We start from the raw sequence: 6684 nt of genomic DNA on the forward strand, positions 1-6684 counted from the left end.
CATACAAATGCAGCAAACATGAATGACACAAAAGTATGGAGGAAAACTTGAATAGCTTTTATTGATAAACAAGAAAAAGCCAAGAGGAGTTACAACCAGTTGTTCTGACCCAGCATCAACCTCTCAGCAAGGAAGCCCCTCTTCACCTCATACAAAGCTTAGATCACCCAACAATCTGATGTTTATCTCAAGAAACCAACAACAATTCCTTACAATATGCAAAATTCCAGCCTTTAGATCTGTGGGATGAGGGATCCATATATAGATATCTGTAAGGGAGATGAGTCAGCTTATGATTTGATTAGTGTCTTCCCTCTGATAGTTATTGCTTCCACTTAGATATTGATGATCTCTTACTCATCCTTGGTCGAATTCAGAGAGGCAAGTGTCACAGGAGAAGTTTCTGGAAGCTTCCGTTGCCTCTCCACCTCGCGGAATGACACTGCCATTTGTCATTTCTCGCCCATCGCACTCCATAGAAGGGCTTTTTGAAATGCAACGCACCCACACAGTGTATTTAGGTGAGATGCAACGCACCTGGCCTGTGGAGCAGCTGAAATGATCCTGTTTTGACCAATTCTGAGCAGTTTTTCATGGAGAACTTCTGGGAGAAGCTGTAATCTGTTGACCTTGTTCCTTTAGGGGTTAGAACAACACTTTTAGGGACTTAGGAGCCCTTGGTTTATGGACATTTCATGCTTGGGGTTGTTGTGCCCAAAAATTTCTATAACAGTTGCCCCCTAAAGCATGAGGTCATTAATCTTTTGATGTCGGGTGAAATGCTTTATTATAAGGATCCAAAGTTCTTTCAAGCTGGGAGGAGACCTGTAATAAGATACAATACATTACATTATCTTCATAATATATTTCATGATCTCGCTGAGTCGGGCATTCCCATGCTCAGCTTTATAAATTCATTTTCATGTACATAAGACAGACAATCGTCTGAGTGTAGACTGATGATTCTAATAGAGCCATCATCCCTTTGATTGGATGATTATCTGTGCAGCAATGATGTACATTTGATGTCTTTATTTTCCTGAATATATATCACAGCCCGGATGGATGAAACTAGATCCGGGGTCTTCAATCTCGTTCGATCTTCACTCGAAGTACAAGTCTATCCATGTGAGAGATGTTCTGGACTCGAACATGGAAAGACATTGCTTGATTACCGGCCAATGATATAAGATGTTAACAAGCGCGAGAGGAATCACCGATAATGATAATGACCCTCAAGGTACTGCAGTACAATTCACGTGGTGTGAATAAAGGACTTGGCATCGAACACCATGCAAAATCTTTCGGTCGACGGTCATTGATGTAAACCTGTTGCCGGAAGTGAGAAACTTGCCATTGAGGCATGCAAGCTTCTAAGTACTGAATGGGGTGTTCCTAGATAAACTTCTTGGATAATGAGCTGATGTCGACAAGAAGTGATCCATCACTGGAGGGCCTTAATGAATCCCACATCAATGACATGGAACAGAGCAAATGATTTTAATGGAGGTGAAAACGATTTGGTGATATAAGGTTCAGGGTGGCGGTCATGAAAGAATGGAGTATAAATGTATTGTAGTGGGCGAGACACAGGTGAATTCTCTGAATGACTTCTGTTGAACATATCGGCGACACTGACGTGATGGATTGGTAGCATTAACCCCAAATGTGGATGGTATGATGGGACCATGGTGATGTGACCGGTGAATGAAACAACCCAACCCGACTTGGATGCGGAGTGAAAGTGTCATGTTCAAGAGCGACTTGCTACCAACAAAGTTTCTTCAAGTTTTCTTCCCAATTTTTCCCCAGTAATTGCTGACCAGTACCTCTTTATTTTTATCAAGCTTGAGGAGGATAACATATGCTTGCTCTATAATTTGCCCTTCGGGCAAACCCATCGCTATGTTTTAACGAGCCTAGCGATAGTGAAACTCGTTCTCGTCTATAGACAAGTTTGTCACTATTAAAATTTTAACGAGTTTAACGACAAAGATAACTTGGTCCTTTTCAGTTTTAGAGAGTCTGAAAAGGAACGTAAAGGAAACTCCAAAATTCATTTTTCATCATCTAATCCCTTAAGTCCGAAAAAGTATAAAACAATACAGAAGGGATGAATTTTTGATACTTTTAACGAGCCGAACAAAACAAGCGCTCGATCTTTTTGCGTAATAATCCCTCAGGTCCAAAAAAGATTAAAATTTAGAGGAGGGATAGCACTTCCGGTCCCTTTAACGAGCTGGAGAGGCCAATGGCTCAGCAATCTTTTCATATTTTACGAGTCAATTGAAAAGAGCTTAAAGGAGACTCGTCTTTTGAGGAACGAGTGATAAAATGGGTAGCAACTGATTCTAGGTAAGGTTTGGAATTTTCCAATCACATCAGTGTTACAAGGGTGGCTAGCATGATCACTCTTCGCATCTGTTCCTCAAAATGGGTAAACAATCAAATGGAGGTGAATGATCGGCCAATGCAAAAGTGGAGGTGACGGTGCAAAAACGACCAAGGCTTTAACGGCTGAAGTATTACATTCACGATGGTTATTTACTGGAAATTGGTTCATTTTTTAATGAGCTTAAACTCTGGGGGAACATGTGCTCATTGCTTATGTTTATTTTTTAACGAGCATGAAGTCCACACTAAAACTGCTCGATTAATCCAGTCATGTGATAAGAATGTCTCATATATAAAAACGGCAACTTTTAGAGTTTTGCCCCACATCCTTTCTTTATGCAAGTTAGGAAACAACCAATCCTACGAGTTTAAAGGGTTAGAGGACCTACAAATTTAAAAAAAAAAATAGTCGCTCTTTGCTTGCATGCCAAAAGGTTTGCATGCCCCCAGGTATAAAATAGAGTTTCAAGGTTACCCCTTCTTCTTTCCGTTAAAACATTTGTCTTACTAGGAGAGGTCTACCTCTTACAGGCTACCAAATATTGTTCTATTTACGGCGTAAACAAAACACTTCTTCGGCGATGTTTCTCTAAATAAACAAAGGTGAGTGGCGATGCTTGCCAACCCACATAACTTTGACAATAGAATCTTATTCCAGAATAACCCCCTCTTCCAATCACGGATAGGAGTACAGACTAGTCATATTTTCTCGCAGAAACCTACCCTATACCCGAAGTTTTCCTACCAAAGTAGACCAGGGTGCATGCCCCCTGGGTTTCAGTCATGTCCGCCGAATCACTCGCGCTCATCAGGCGGACGGACTGGAAATTGAGGCATTTCTTGCGTGAAAAGACCATTCAGGGATGGTATATGACTATTTTCTATGCGTGAACCAGGGAATGAAAGCTGGTCTACGAGCTTGACCACTCTTCCTTCATGCGAAAAACACATTACTCTAAAGAGTGAGGAGACAATCACTCCCATGCAATAAATATAGTCTCGTCCAAGGAGTAGATTATAATCCAGGGGTCCTTGAACTACCATTACGTTCATTTGAATGGTTTTCCCCCTCAATGTTATTAGCACATTGGGAAGGATCCCTACGGTCAACTGGTTCCTTTATCAAAGCCTGTTAGATTTCTCATCTTAGGCAAAAGCGATGGCGAACCAAGCGCTTTCCAAGCAGTCGAGGAAAGGATACTCACAGAAGCCCCTTCATCTATGATGGTACCAGCCATAACCATTCTATATATTTGAACAATGATTCGGAACGATACACTAACTGGTAAGCGGGGTCTGCCTAGTTTATTCCAATCAAAGGAGACAACTAGGTTGCTTGTAGGTGGGACCGAATAGACGGCTGGGTATGACTATGACGAACTTCCTTCCTGCGGTAAAGGAACAGGTAGATTGCCCCCATGATCGTTGGAGTCTGTGCTTACGAAAAGAATTTGGACGGTTTCATCCTTGTTCTCTTCGGTGACTGTATCATCTGAAGATGGAACCTCTAAAGGCAAGACCGGGTCAACTGCCGCCTCAACGTTTTGACTTTCATCTGGTATGGGTTCAGATGGTTTGTCTTCAATGATAGATGCTTCAACCGACCACCTGAGTGGGCCAGCCGGATTTTCAACTAGTGACGGACTCGGCAAGAGCTTTTTATATCCAGGAGGAAGTTGCAACGGTGAAACTAGACGATCATCCAAAACTCTTTTAGCCTCGTCTAAGAAGGGACAATGATGGACGGCATGATCGCCTTCGCACAGTTTACAAGGAAATCTATATTTTCCTTTTTGTCCTGGGACTTCACTTTCACTAGTCGACGGTGTGTTTTCAACATGATCACCAGAGGTTGACGACACCAGGTTTTGCAAACGAGGAGACCAATCCTTTAAGATCTGAGGGATGCAAGGACAATCTCTATGATAGTGGTCTCCTTTGCAAATGACACATGGCGATTTAGGCCTGGTCAGTGCAGTGTGTGGATTTTCGCTAGATGACGCTCGTTTGCCCCCATTCACTTTTGGCTCCTTCTTCTTCTTCTCTTTCTTCTTCTTTTCCTTCTTCTTCTCAGGTACTTGACTTTTGGCTTTACCAGCCCCATCAAGCGAAGAGGAAGGAGGAGAGGAAGAATTGGAGGAAGTAGAAGGTTGGTGGGTAACTCTAGACTCGTCTAGTTGCTGACTCGATTGTTCAGGAATTGCGGTGTTCTGAACGACAGAGGTTGAGAAGAGCCATACAGGCAAGCCGATCGTCAGTCCTAGAAGCGACAATGTGGCCATATGGGGTGCACCAACATCTCCCCAAGAGGAAGGGACTAGGATTTCCTTGGTTGGTGGATTCCATTTTCTCAACCTAAGATCAATGTAGGAAAGGGTAATGAATATTCCGTTTAAAATAAATTTTAGACGCTTTGACACAACTTATTTTTTCAATTTTTAAGAGTCGAGAAAAAACAAAAGATGACTCTAGTCTCCTTCAATTTTTAATGAGCCTGAAGTGACAAGTGCTCAGATGGACCTTTTTTGTTAAAGAGTCTGAAAACGAACGAAAGGGACTGCTCTGGAAATCTAGGCAAAGGGATTACCAAACCAATCGCAAAACTGCAGAATACTTTTTACGGTACGGCAGTCAATCTTCCCGAATGCTGTGTTCAGTGCATTGCGATCGATAGGGCGGCAGACACAGCTTCCTATGGATAAAGGATTAAGCCTATTGTGGTCTCCCAAAATATACCCGACGGTACGTGGGAGCACAAGTCCGTACTAGCACTTATCATCTCAAAGTGGAGGAATCACCCAACCATCAGTGAGAACAACAGTTACCAAGGTTTACGACGTCGGAATACGTCTCTAGCCTAGACTTCTAAATGTTGTGCGTTAGGTTCCAAAGCGTTGTTAGATTCATTGAATTTATTTTATAGTTGATCTTGTTTATGAAGTTTGCCTTTCAGGTTCACCGCAAGATGTAGATGTAATTCCTAGAATGCAATCTAAGATGATAAACAATCTTTTTATCTTCTTTGTGCAATGAAAATCCTAGCTACTAAGGAGAGAAAGACATAATTCTTTCACAAAGAGAAAAGAGCACACTCTAAATGCACTTTCCTAAATCAAACCAATCAGACTGTCTAAATGCAAATGCACATGCATATATTTGTTTTCGACTTTCTTAGTATATGAATGATAAGAAGAAAGTTGATGCAAAAATCTGAATTTCTTTTCAAGCGACAAATATCAACAAGTTTCTTTTCGAAATAAAAAATGGAGACGATCACAACACCTTACGATTTTGAAATGAATACTTGTTTTTGACACTAGAACAATTACAAATTCAGACCAAAAACAATAGTAACAGGATAATCGACCATCAACAGTAATCTAACTCTTTCCTATGATTGAAATCGACACTTGCGACAGTTTCAAATCAAAGGATGACAGTACGATTACGCTACTTTTGCAAAGGAGAACTGAAAATGACTCAAAAAACACACAAAAACATTTACAGTTCTTTTGTACAAAGGAGGCGGAATAACAACAAGGAAAAGGGGTTTCAAACAAACATATACTGATCACAGGCAACAAAATTCAGGAATAGAACTAGAAAGAATGAATCACAGAAACCAAAACTGCACAAAGCCTAGCCTGATCAGCACACCTGTAACACAGGGAATTTGAAATGCAGCACACCTTCTACACTCGGGAAGTGTGTTGAATTTCAGATTCCCAGAACAGTACCTGCGTTGGGCTAGAAAAGAGACTTTGCTTGGGTTCTGGGTCACAATTTGCAGTTCAGTTCATGGGTTTTGGCCGAGCAAAAGGTAATCAATAATTCAACAATCAGGGGTATATCTAAGGAGGATCTAAGAGCTATCAAAAGGGCAATCAAAGAGTTCATGAATCAGTTGTTTAAATCATAAACAGATCCTGTAGATGGACTGAAGTAGCATTTATCTACTTTGCATTTGCTATGGCAAATGCAGTTCGAATGCTACCTGTAAGTTTATGAAATAGACAACAAGGAAGATAAACAAACAAACTAATTCGTCCCTAGCGGAGTCGCCATTTTATTACAGGGAAAAGTGTCTACTCAGAACTTCTTATCCCACTAAGGTGTGACAGCTGCCTTAGAAACAAACAAAGTAAAGCTACTTTCGTTTTTCCTTTATGAAGTATAGATAGAGAGGAACAAAGAAGACCAACCTCTGTCTTGCGCTAATCTCCTGGTTCGATTCCTCTCTTCTTTGATAGTATTTCGCTACTTGTTCCCTTGCACGCCCAACTTCACAGA

This window comes from Pinus tabuliformis, chromosome 3_2, assembly GCF_031772625.1.
Source record: "Pinus tabuliformis cultivar Carrire ecotype Pingquan chromosome 3_2, CPIR1, whole genome shotgun sequence".
In the NCBI taxonomy this organism is placed as follows: domain Eukaryota; kingdom Viridiplantae; phylum Streptophyta; class Pinopsida; order Pinales; family Pinaceae; genus Pinus; species Pinus tabuliformis.